This window comes from Stenella coeruleoalba, assembly GCF_951394435.1.
Source record: "Stenella coeruleoalba genome assembly, chromosome: 15".
NCBI lineage: Eukaryota > Metazoa > Chordata > Mammalia > Artiodactyla > Delphinidae > Stenella > Stenella coeruleoalba.
The window spans coordinates 69,355,315-69,368,597 of record NC_137161.1 but is presented as its reverse complement, the minus strand read 5'-3'; the positions used below and the strand labels follow the sequence as shown (position 1 = coordinate 69,368,597).

At 42.3% G+C, this 13,283-nt stretch overlaps 1 long non-coding RNA gene across 1 annotated transcript in view; it reads right to left on the bottom strand.

The window, feature by feature from the left end:
• LOC307198712 overlaps nt 1-13,283 on the bottom strand; it is a 236,786-nt gene that overhangs the window by 64,141 nt on the left and 159,362 nt on the right. The window contains exons 5-6 of the long non-coding RNA XR_013831676.1: nt 8,711-8,803; nt 217-306 (exon numbers count right to left, since the gene is read on the bottom strand). This is a non-coding gene — a long non-coding RNA (uncharacterized lncRNA). The remainder of the gene's footprint in view (nt 1-216; nt 307-8,710; nt 8,804-13,283) is intronic.

Genomic DNA, 13,283 nt, shown 5'->3' with positions numbered 1-13,283 from the left:
TGTATGGAAATGAGACTGAGCTATGTTAGGCAACATCTGCTCATTGAAACCAGCCAATGACAGCTCACACAGCCACCAGCCTCACACAGCTTTATTCCGAGGACTGACAGCCATTGCACGTCCCTGAAAGGCTCCCACTTGGATGCGGTTGGTAGCAAACCCAATAGTTGCTCAACTCCACAAGCTAATGGATCATTGGCCGTTAGCATTGCTTACCTCCTACACCACATTCCAGGCTCAATCTCCTCTCTGCAAATTGCCATCATCCGCAAGGTTTGTTTTCAGATGGTTTTCTTTCCTGGTTAACTGTGTAAAAAGAATATAGTTGGTCCATTTCACTCAAAAAATAAGGCTCTTCAATGGCCCATTTTATCTTCTATGCATCTCAGGTCTATAGCCTCCTCTTATTGTAACAATTTAAAGGAGACTCCTGGAAGGATTTTATGCCAGAGAATAATATTAAGGATGTAATGTTAATGGGAAGAGTGATGTTACCAAAATGTCAGTCCCTGACTCATCCAGGTGTGGTCAGTGAGGCCCTTCACTCCTAAACTCAGTTCAGTCCAGTCCTTTAACCAAAACGCACCAGGGAGTTTTCTCGTGGTCCACTAGGAACCTCAGCCTTTCAGTTGGTTGGGGAGGAAGACCTGGCTAGACTGCAACTGGTGGATTTGGAAGAAATCACCCAATTTATCTAGGTTGGCCTAGTCTATGATTAGGTTTGTTTTTTTCTTCTGCCTCATATTCCATTTCCAAGTCAGAGCTAGAGCCTTCAGTCTGGTTGCCACCATCAATACCTGAGTCCTATTCATTTTTGGTCAGTAGTTCTCATCATTGCGTACTTGCCTATTACAATGACATGGGGAGTTTTCCAAAACTGCTAATGCCCAGGCCAATTAAGTCATCATCTCTGTTTATGGAGACCAGGCATCTGATATATCTAAAGCTCCCTTGGTGATTCTAATGTGCAGCCAAAGTAAAGAACCATGTTTAGCCTCAGATGAGGTCAGGTGACATTAAGAAGGAACCATTCTCCTATAACACCACTGCCAACAGCTGCCTGACTTTGAACACTAACTGATAGGGTAGTCCCAGCCTGAGTTTGTCACTCTCTTGTAGTTGGACAGGGATCAGACTGATTTCATGGTGGTGCCTCAATCTTCCATCATGCCGTATCTTAGTTTACTTCTCCTTGCTGTTGACCCAGTTTCTGAATACCTGAGCATGTCTAAGTGTTCTAGACAGGCTGCGGTTGAACTTGTGGCTAAAGCTGAGTCTATGGCATTAAGTAGGGTCACTGGGAGGACTATAGCATAGCCAATGAAGATGGAGGCCCAATCTCTTGAACGAAGTAAAAATTGGGCCAAGCTCTATATGCAAGAAGTGTTTTTTTTCAGACCATGTGGGCATTGAAAAATTGCCTGGGACTCTGAATTTGATGCCTGGTGACTGATTACCAGCAACTTATGTAAAGACAGTCTTCTGCAGTGGCTTACTGCATTGAGTTCTTCCAGAAGCTAAGGTCAGTTCCATTCTGTTATTGGTAAGTCCATTCCAGGTTGAAAGAAATGTACTGGTTATAATAAAGATATACAAACAGAGAGCAAAGAATAAAATCAGCTTCTGAGATTTCTTCTGATGTCATAGGATGATGGTAGGAAATTGGGACTGGCACTGATAAAACTAACTTGGCACAGAGAGGGGAACTAAACAATTTAGACAAAGTCCAGGGCTATATGACTCTCTCAACACTAATGCTTGGAGGCATCTGTAAAAGATGGGGAAGCGATCACTTAGGCCATGGTAACAAGAAGTTCAGTCACCTGGGGAATATTTAGGAGTCTGACAAGTTGTGGTTATAGAATGGGGAGACCTGCCCATTGTGGGTGAAAGTAGCAAGAGTAAAGAGGGCTCTGGAGAGTTATGCTGGCTTTGAGCTTGAGGCTAAGGGTGAATCTAGAGCATTTAGCAGTATCACTGGGAGGTCGATCAAGCTAGAAGCCCTGTCTCTTGAATGGAATAAACACTGAATGAAACTCCATATTCCAGAAGTTCTGCCTTCAACACTCTGTGGGCATCCAAGTATCTGCTGGAACTCTCTGTCCAGTGAGGGTTGTCTGAGTGCCGCCAACAGAGCCTGGGAAGGAGCAGAGACAGTGGAAGCAGCCAGAGGCCCAGCTATTGTGTTGGCTCTATTTTCTGAGAATATGAATTTATTCTGATCCCTACTGGTCTGGGGGTGGAGACAATTAACAAACTCTGTGCCCCCAAGGAAGTCTGCTCTGTAACTGGGGATGGTTCAGCCAGTAGGTGGGAGGTCTTTGAGACACAAAATTTGGAATTTCAGGAAAGGCAGAAGCAGGGCTGACCAAAGATGGGGAGCCAGAGATAGCCAGCTCCTTCTCAGTGCACGTGGGGTTACCCTTGTGCTCCCTCTCTTCTCTTCTTTCCCTGCTCCCTTCTGTATTCAAATTCCAGCTAACAGCTAGACACCATAGGGGTGAGAGCACTCTTTAAAGGCAAAAGTAAAGACCTCATTAAATTGGGGAATGCAGAGAATAGAATGAATAGGAATGAAACACTTTCAGCTACCCCTCGGGAGGCCCCAGCAGAATAGCTTCTCAGTGGAAAGCATTAGCACCAAGCTAATTCCTTAATGGACTGCATCTCTACAGTGCTCCCAGAGGCCCAGCAGCACTGATGGGGGTGGAAGAATTTACACCCAGCCCTCCCCCGTCCCCACATTCAGCCTCAGACACAAAGCCCCAGGGCTGTAGGTGATGAAACACAAGCCAGGCTGGGGAAGATCTGGAGAATTTGGCTTCAAACCCACCCTTCCAACCACTCACATGCTCCCCCAGAGAGCTGTGTGGAATCCTCCCAACAGGCCTGGCTTTTTGAGGTGTTTTAGAATGTAAAAAGTGAAAGTGAGGAATGGTAAAAAATTTAAATAATTTCAGTTGTCCTGGTGACCTGGGAATCCAGGATGAAGGAAAACCTCTGCTTGGGCCAAAAGTGCTCTCTATGTAAAGAAGATGAGCTCTTTTATGCAACCTGGTGATGCTAAAATCTGGAGCCCCATGAAACCCAGTAAAGGCGTCAGTAAATGCATCAGGATATCAGTAAAGGCAGCTCAGTGGAGTGGGAAGCAATGGGATTCAGAGTCAGGGAATCCTAACTTCATTGCTAAATTGCTGTATGACATTGCTTAGCCTCCCTACGGTTTAATAAGTTTGTTATTTGTAAGTTGGGTATAATAAATACCTATCTCATAGGGTGTGCTGTAAAGATTAAGTGAAATAAAATATATGAATAAGATCAACTGTTTACTCCGATGAAGAGCAGACACCATCACGTGTCTGTGGCATTGTAGGTAGCCCAGGAGACCTTCCTGATAATGATATTAATAATAGACATTAAAGACAAGACAACAGACCCAAAATGGAATCACTTGTGCTAAGTCCCATGTCACCAAACCGAGATTCAATAAATGTTTCAGCTCTCCCAGAAGTGAATCTTTTCTGTTTTTGTTTCTGTTTTTTTGGCTATGCTGCATGGCTTGTGGGATATTAGGTTCCCAGCCAGGGATCGAACCCATGCTCCCTGTAATGGAAGCACAGAGTCTTAACCACTGGACTGCCAGGGAAGTCCCCAGAAGTGGAATCTTAAACCAACCACTCAGAAATGACTTAATGAGAATTAATTAGGTAATCGTCTGATAAACCCCTGCCATTCCCTAGTAAACCTGCAATAACCAATTGGCTTTTTGCCTTATCCAACTTCCTTGTTCCTTCTGCCTATAAAATCTCTTTCCTTGTGCAGCTCTTTGGAGCTCCTTTGCATCTGCTAGATTGGATGCTGTCCAATTCATGAATCATTGAATAAAGCCAATAAGATCTTTAAAATATACTCAGATTAAATTTTGTTAACATAAATAAAAATTTTAAGCATCTACTATATGCCAGGCACTGTGCTCTACATTTGCATGCATCAGCATATTTATTCCTCTTAATGATGTTGTGGGTCAAGTATTCTTCTTATGCCCATTTTACATGTCAGAAAACAAAGTTTCAGAATATATAAGTAATTTGCTCAAGAAGACCACATACCTAGGAAGGTGCAGAACTGGGACTTTAACTTACCATGTGCCAAGCACTACTACGCCACATTGCCACCCAGCTGAACAGAGAAGCAAGTTGCCCCAAGGTTTGCCGTGCCCACGTGGGAAATAGAAAACTGCCACAACTGCACAAGGAGTGGATGGTGTTGAGGACTGGAATTACCCCAATATTCTCAGGGTGCAGTTCACCTACTTAATGTTTGGTATATGTGCTAAATGATATTTTCATTTTGTTGTTGTATTTTTTGTTAAATATAACTGTGGCAGGTAGACTTCTAAGCTGGCATGCAATGATCCCCATCACCTAGTGTTACACCCTAGGGAACCCCTCCCCCTGAGTGTAGGCTGGATCTAGTGACTTTACCTTTAATGAACAAAACAGCAACAGTGATGCAAAGTTACTGTTGGTTTTCTATCACTGCATATATTAGCTTGGGCTGCATAACAAAATACCACAGATGAGGGGGCTTAAACAACAGACATTTATTTTTCCACCGTTCTGGAGCCTAGAAGTCCCAGATCAAGGTTCCAGCCAATTCGGTTTCTGGTGAGAGCTCTCTTTCTGGCTTGTAGACAGCCGCCTTCTTACTGCATCCTTACATGGTCTTTCCTTGGTGAGTGTGTATGGAAAGAGTGAGTGAGCTTTCTGTTTGGATCAGTCACCTTATGACTTCATTTAACCTTAATTACCTCATTGTTCTTATCTCCAAACACAATCACACTGGGAGGTAGGGCTTTAGCATGTGAATTTGAGGGTAGGAGACACAATTCTGTCTATAACACTGCATAACAGATCACCACACACAGGGAAGCTGAAAACAATACGCATTTACTATCTCACTCTTTCTGTGGGCCAGGAATCTGGGTATAGGTTACCTGGGTTCTCTGCTCTAAGTGTCACGAATGTGAAATAAAGGTGTGGGCCAGGCTGAGTCCTTGTCTACAGATTCTGGAGGAAAATCTACTTCCAAGCCCATTCTTGCTGTTTGCAGAATTCAGTTCTTGCAGTTGAAGCACTAAGGTTCCTGTTCCCTTCCTGGCTGTCATCTGTGGGCTGCTCTCAGCTGCTGGGGCTACCTGCATTCCTTGCCACATGGCCCCTTTCATCTTCAAGTCAGCAAGAGCATGTCTAACCCTTCCTGTGCTTTGAATCTCTGACTTCCCTCATCTCTGACCTTGAGACCCAGACTCATTAAATACACATGTGGTAGCTACCCTTCTAAAGGCCTCATGTGATTAGGTCAGTTCCACCCAGATAATCTCCCTATCTTTAGGTCAACTGATCTAAGACTTTAATTACATTTGCAAAATCCTTTTGGCCATATGATGTAATAGAATCATGGGAGTGCCAGCCCATCATATTCACACTCCTGGGTCATACAGGATGTGTACACCAGGGGAACATCTTAGAATGTTGTATCCCACGGTCACTTCCAAGATTAGCTTACAAAACACTGTGACTTCTGTTCTGCTCGCACTTTTTTTCTCAAGCTCTTTTCTCTTCTTCCTCTGCTGAAGCAAGTTGCCCTGCTGTGGGCTGCCCTGTGGAGAGACTCATGTGGCACAAACAGAGGGCAGGCTCAGTCCCACAGCCCATGAAGAAGTGAATCCCACCAACAACCAGGTGAGTGAGCTTGGAAGAGGACTCCCTCCCCTGCAGCTGAGCCTTATGGAGCAGCCCTGGCCACAACTTGATTGTAGCTGATTGAGAGACCCTCAGCCAGAGAACCCACCTAAGCCACACCCGGATTCCTAAGTGCTGCTATTTTAAGCTGTTAGGTTTTGGGGGCAATTTCTTACACAGCAGTGTATAACTAATACAAGATCTCTTAGCAAAAGCAATGTGATAAGAGTGTATGACTTCTATGTGGGTTATTTCCAAGAGGTTGAATGAGGAAAGAAGAGTGATTGGTTCCCAATAATATTCCATAAAATGTAATTCATGTGAGTTACGTATGAAAGTGCTTGGCTTACCATAATGGCTGGTTTATGATAATAGGGATTTGTGATAAAACATAGGAAGGGTCCTCTTTGAGAGGTGAATTTCCCTGCTCACTTGACATGTGGTCATTTCTGTTTAAACAAGGCAGTAAATCTTTCCCACATCCCATGAGCTACCATAGGGCCATATAGAAAGCAGTCAGGATTTTCTAGTCTCTAAATGGTATAATTCATCAATAGTTAGCAGTTGGTACCTGGGTACCATCTGGCATCTTGTGACTGTGCCCAGAACTAACATCTTCATGTTGGCAAGAAATACACCAAGATGCACCTTTCCCTGGGAGAAAGAAAAAAATTGTCCAGATTTGGTTCCTTCATAAAAGATAAGAGTACAATGGTCTGCTCACCTCTAAGATTCGCAAGGGCCAACGGCAAGAGTAAAAACACAAGGCCCATATACCATATGTTAAATAGTTAACAAAATGAAAACCTAAATAACATATGTTCTAGCCTGCTTCCTTGATAAATATACCTTCACAACAACCTAGAAGGCCAAGTTCACTTGCAGAGTTCTCAAACCCATTCCATGTGTGGGGAAAGCCACCTCTGAGCCCTTGGCCCACTCTCAGCTCTGTTCTACACCACATCCTCTTGTACAAGCCTGTGTATACCCTAGACTGCATGGCCAAGCCTGTCCACACTCTGCCACAAACAGCCCTGAGGCACATACCAGCATAACCCACCCTCTGGAAGACAGACCCCCGAACAGGTCCTGAAAGTGGGCATGGGGCCATTTGAACAGGGAATTGCAGGATTCTGATGAGCAGATTGTGGTCTAGGAGGGCACTGCCTCTGGATATGTATGTTCCTTGGCATGACAAGTTTTCATAATGTGTGTGGGTGGTGTGGGGAGGGGGACATAGACAGAGAGGAACCAGGATGTGGCCTCCAAAGCACGGGGATCCTTCTTGCCCAGCTCCGAGAGCAATGCTGCAGCCCTTTCCCTATGGCCTGAAGTGGGGTGAGCTGCATGATAGAAGGGGAATGAAAAGGCCATTAGCTGGGACTTAATGGAGCCACTGCACTGGAATCCACACTGATGGGATTGCAGAGTGAAGGTTGGTTACAGACTAAGAGAGAAAACCTAGACGACTGGGTCGATTTTCCAGTGTGCGTTTGTCAATAACAGAAGTGGTAGCTCAGCCCAAAGTCAGCACTGCCCGGCATGAAGTCACAATAGAAATGGAGATCCAGAGGGCATCCAGACAGGGAGGAAGGCCCCACTGTCAGGGAGACAGCCTCAGTCACTGATCGAGGAAGAGGGGCTGGAAGGGGGGCCAAGTTCTCCTCTCAATCCAGACACCGAGGTGCCCATCAAGATGGATGAGTTTGCAGTTACCCGGCTGGGGTCACCAGGACAAAACCAGACTAGCAGCAAAATGATGTGGTACAGTGTCCAGCGTCTCAGTTAAAGGCATGCTGAATCACCCAGCTCACCCACGCTAGAAACCTTCAAGGTGCCTAGTGAAATGTACTTTCCCGGTGAACATTTTCCAAACCCTCCTCCAGGAGAACCAGCCACCTTCCCTGTCCTGCCTTCTAGAGACATTACCCATACCTGCAAGGCAACAGAGACAGCAAGAGAGGCCAGGCAGCTGGGTACTCAAGCATGTAGACATTTGAATCACAAAGATCTGGGTTCCAATCACCATTCCTGTGTAGTATTGTGAACCTCTCTCAGCATCTGTGTCCTCATCCTTAACCAAAGAAGACATTAGTGCCCATTTCATAGGATTGTTACAAGATTTAAAGGAGGTAACAGGCATTAAGTGTTGAGCCTGGTGCCTGGAATACAGTAAGAGCTCAATAAACATTGGTAATTATTGCATTAGAGTTAGCTGTTCACAAAATTGTCTTCCCTCCTTAAGGCTAATGGCAGTATCTTATATCTCCAGAATCTGTCACAGTGCCCTGTTTAAAAAAAAAAAAAGAAAATAAAAGAAAAGAAAGAAAGAAACTCATTTAGGGCCCACTCTATGCCAAACACTGTGCGAGGCCAATAATAAGCCATGGCTAAGTATGGATTTGCAGAATCAAATAAAGAAGTCAAGAGATTTTAACTTATAATTAAGAATTTCCCAACTCTCAGTTAAGCTCATAAAGTATCTATAACTAATCTTGAATCTTCCTTATTTGAATGTTCATTTCCCCCCCCACCCTCCCTTTTTTAACCCCTTAGGGGAAAGAAAAATATTTTTTTTCTTTGTTTTCAAACAACCTGCTATATTGGGTGGATCTACAAGAAAAGACTCTGCCACCCCCTCAGACATCTCCAGTTTCTCTGATCCCACGTGGGAAGAACTGTCTGTTATCTGTCCTTTGGTTGTTTTACTAGCAAAATAGCTCAGATGCAGATTCCCAGTGGGTGTGAAATCATTTCTTCTCAAGAGGCAGTGCTAAGCAGAAACATATTTATAAGAGTCACAATACATATTCACCACGTAGCTTCCAGCAGCGTTGCCTGTGTGGAAAGTATCTCTACTGATTACCAGTAAACCGCAACCAGATTAGATTTCCACATTTCATTTATAAGCGTTAATGGAGAAGGTTGAAAAAGAAGACTGAAGGAGAAATAATGCATTGTGTTACCTGTCTCCTCCATTTGATTTGGCTAGAATGCTTTCTCCATTAGACCAGGCTGATTTCACCACTGGATCCCAAGTTCTAGGATGAGAAGAATGCCTGCCACAGAGTAAGCATTTGGTAAGTATTTGTTGCATGAATGAATGAATAAGTAAACAAGTGAACAAATAAATCCTGCCCTGGGTATTTTTACTACACCTGGCGCCTTTGCTGATATCTGATCCATAGTGGTATGATCTGCTCAGACCTTTCATGGGCTTTGTTCTGATGGATTTTGAAAACATGCCCTTTTAGAATCTGAATTCATTTTCAAAATGCTAAACAGAGACTATCAGCTCCTATAGCAAGATGAGAGGATGACAAGTCTGAGCTGGCCTGCAGATATGGTGGAGTATTAATGTCCTGTGATCTGTTTGCCCTGTTAGCTAGAGGTTCCTGCCTGACTGTTTTGGGCAGCATGTGTACTGAATATTGCTCCTTTAACTTCTGGGACACGTGGAGTTCCACTTAGATAGCCTGGAGGGTTTTCCTATGGAATGGCTCCTTGGTCCCCCTTTCCTACCATGAATTCTACATCCCCCTAATTTAGCTCTTCTCATCCCCTGCTGTGTGTAACAAAGGACTTGAGAATACTTGAGGAAAATTAGAAGTAACAAAATCTGAAAATCATCAGGTCTGGAAGGAAGTCGACAAAGATGTATTCCAAGGATTTAAGAATAAGGTTTTGACCTTGGGTGGGGGGCATCTGCCTCCTGTCAGGAAGAAATGAAATCCTCTGAGAAAGAAAGCAAGTCAGTGGGTGCCCATGATGGCAAGGCACTTGTCAGGCTGGAGGGGAAGAAGGAAATTCAGGCAGAGGTAAATGGAAGAAAAACTAGTGAAGAAGTGAGCTCTGGTCACCCAAGGGATCTACAATGGTGCACATGGTGAGGGTGAGAATAAAACTCATCTCCAGGAAGCTCGTCCTCTTTCAACTCCCAGTCCCAACTTGGAGTAACAAGAGTAGACGTCAGGGTGGACAACAGAGGAGAGCTGGACACAAAATCATCTTCAAGGATCAGTGATTGGACAAACAGATGGCCAACAGGCACACGAAAGGATGCTCAACATCACTAATCATCAGGGAAATGCAAATCAACCGCTATGAGCTATCCCCTCCCACCTGTTAGGATGGCTGTCCTCAAGAAGGCAAGAGGTACCACATGTCGGTGAGAATGTGGAGAAAAGGGAACCCTTGTGCACTGTTGGTGGGCATGTAAAATGGTGAAACCAACATGGAAAACAGTATGGAGGTTCCTCAAAAAATTAAAAAGAGAGCTACCAGCCATCCCACTTCTGGGTATGCATCCAAAGGAGATGAAATCACTATCCCCAAAAGACATCTGCACTCACAGCAGCATTATTCACAATAGCCAAGATATGAAAATGACCTAAGCATCTGTCAATGGATGAATGGATAAAGATGTAGTATATTTATACAATGGAATATTGTTCAGCCCTGAGAAAGAAGGAAATGCCGCCATTTTTCATAACTTGGGTGGAACTTGAGGGCATTATGCTAAGTAAAATAAGCCAGACAAAGACAAATACTGCATGGTATCATTTATATGTGGAATCTTAAAAAAAAAAAAAAAAAGTCAAATTCATAACAACAGAGATTAGAAAAGTGGTTGCCAAGAGCTGGGGATGGGGGAAGTGGGGAGAGGCTGGTAAAAAGGTACAAACTCCTAGTTATAAAATGAATAAGGTCTGAGGATCTAATGTATAACCTGGTGACTACAGTTGATAACACTGTTTTGTATAAATGAAATTTGCTAAGAGAATAGAACTTAAATATTCTCACACACACACACACACACAAAGATAAATATGTGAGGTGATGGATGTGTTAATTAACTAGGTCAGGGGAATCCTTTCAAAATGTACATGTATATCAAATCACCATCTTGTACAAATATACTTCAATTAAGCTGAAATGAAAAGAAAAAGAACAAAAGATCTTTTCAGGTGGACATGTTTCCTGGGATTGGCATTATTCTTTGTTTTATGGTGATGTCACTATCACCATTGTTTGTCTTCAAACAGGTTTCTTGCTGTGAGGCAGGAGAAAGAGTAAAGACAGTTCATTCCAGACGTCTCTCCTTAAACCTGAACTACCTGGGGACCAGCATGAATAGGTATTTAAACAGACTTTGAAAATACAGTCATTTAAACAATGTGGTACATTGGTTCAACTAAACATAACATATGGCTTAGATTATACTCCACTATATGTGAGAATTTACTATATAATAAAGAAGGGAAAACATAAGATTACTGAATAAATCATATTGGGACAAATGATTAGCCACGTGAAAAGTCTCTTCAATGTCATGCACCCAAACAAATTCTAGATAGAGCAAAGAGTTACTTTTTAATCGAAGCATAAATAAACAACAAGAAAAGAGAAATGAATATCAAGCTTCTGCAGAGAAGTGAGTAGATTTAGAAAAGATTAAAAAAATCACAAAGGAAAAGATGGGCAGATGTGGTTACAAAAAATTTAAATCTTCTGTCCATAAAAAAAAAAAATCAAACTTAAAAGGAAAACAATAAACAGGGAAACACATCTGAAGCAAATATAACAAAAAGGAACCATGTATTTTTATATTTGAATTAATAAACATCTTTAAGAAAAACAAAGATGCTGATGGATGAATAGAGAAAGGGTCTAAACAGATATTTCCCCAGAGAGGAAATGTTACAGTTTAACAAACATGGGAAAAATGTTCAATATTACTACTAATCAAAGCCATGCAAATAAAACAACCACATTTCATGCTTTTCAAATTAGCTGGTCTTTTAAAATGATAATAGGTATATTAACACAAGTGTGGCAAAATGGGTATGTACTTAACATTGCATATCAGAGTGTAAACTGGCACAGCCTTTTTTAAGAGAGCACTTTTAAGTGTGTATCCAATGCCTTAAAATGGTCACACCCTTTGATCCAGCAATTACACATTGGAATATGGAGCTTAATGAAGTCACTTGAAATACTGGTGGTGGGCTGGGGACTGGGAGGGGGTGAGTTTATGCAACAAGATTATCATCACAACAGCATATTTAATAGTGAAAAAAAATTTTTTTAATTTAAATGTTTGGTTAAATAAGCCACGCCATAATCCTAGCACGAAACATTATGGAGTCATAAAATGCAATGTTCACAAAATCTGTATAATATGGAAAATGCTTGTGATACAATAGTTGAAAAAAAGAAAGATAAAAATTGCATATAGAGAATAGACATAATTATGTGAAAAAAAACTATGCATAAAAAAAGCCCTGAAGACATTAAAATGTAAATAGTGGCTATGCATCAAATTATGGATGATTATTTTCTTTTCTGCTTTTCAGGAATTTTCTCTTTTTCCAATAATATGAGGAAAAATGCATTTATAAACATGCAGCATTTCTATTCCCTTTGACATCTTGGGTGATTATGAATGTCAAACATTTGTTTCAGACAAAAAGCCCCTTTGGAGGGCTTTGGAATGTAGTTCACATACAAGGTAATGTCCGATAAGGCACATAACATAAAACCTCTGTCTTAATGAAGCAACCTAAGTGTCCATCGACAGATGCATGGATAAAGAAGATGTGGCACATATATACAATGGCATATTACTCAGCCATAAAAAGAAACGAAATTGAGTTATTTGTAGTGAGGTGGATGGACCTAGAGTCTGTCACACAGAGTGAAGTAAGTCAGAAAGAGAAAAACAAATACCGTATGCTAACACATATATATGGAATCTAAAAGAAAAAGTGGTTCTGAAGAACCTAGGGGCAGGACAGGAATAAAGACACAGATGTAGAGAATAGACTTGTGAGGACACGGGGAGGGGGAAGGGTAAGCTGGGACGAAGTGAGAGAGTAGCATGGACATATATACACTACCAAATGTAAAATAGATAGGTAGTGGGAAGCAGCTGCATAGCACAGGGAGATCAGCTCGGTGCTTTGTGTCCACCTAGAGGGCTGGGATAGGGAAGGTGGGAGGCAGATGCAAGAGGGAGGAGATATGGGGATATATGTATATGTATAGCTGATTCACTTTGTTATAAAGCAGAAACATACCATTGTAAAGCAATTATACTCCAATAGAGATGTTAAAACAAAAAAACAAACAAACACCTCTGTCTTAGTTCAGGCTGGTATAACAAAGCCCCACTGACTGGGTGGCTTATACACAAAATAAATTTATCTCTCACAGTTCTAGAGGCTGGATGTCTGAGATCAGGATGCCATCTTGGTCGGGTTCTGATGAAGACACTCTTCTGGGCTGCAGACTTCTCATTGTGTCTTCATGTGGTGGAAAGAGGGGAAAAGAACTCTCTGGGGTCCCTTTTATTAGGGCACTGATCCCATTCACGAGGGCTGCACTCTCATGACCTCGTTTCCTCACAAAGGCTCCGCCTCTCCTAATACCATCACATTGATGGTACTGAAATCCTAACGGAAGTTAGGATTTCAACATATGAATTTCGGGGGGGACACTAACATGCAATCCACTGAAACCTTTCAATGCAAAATTGAG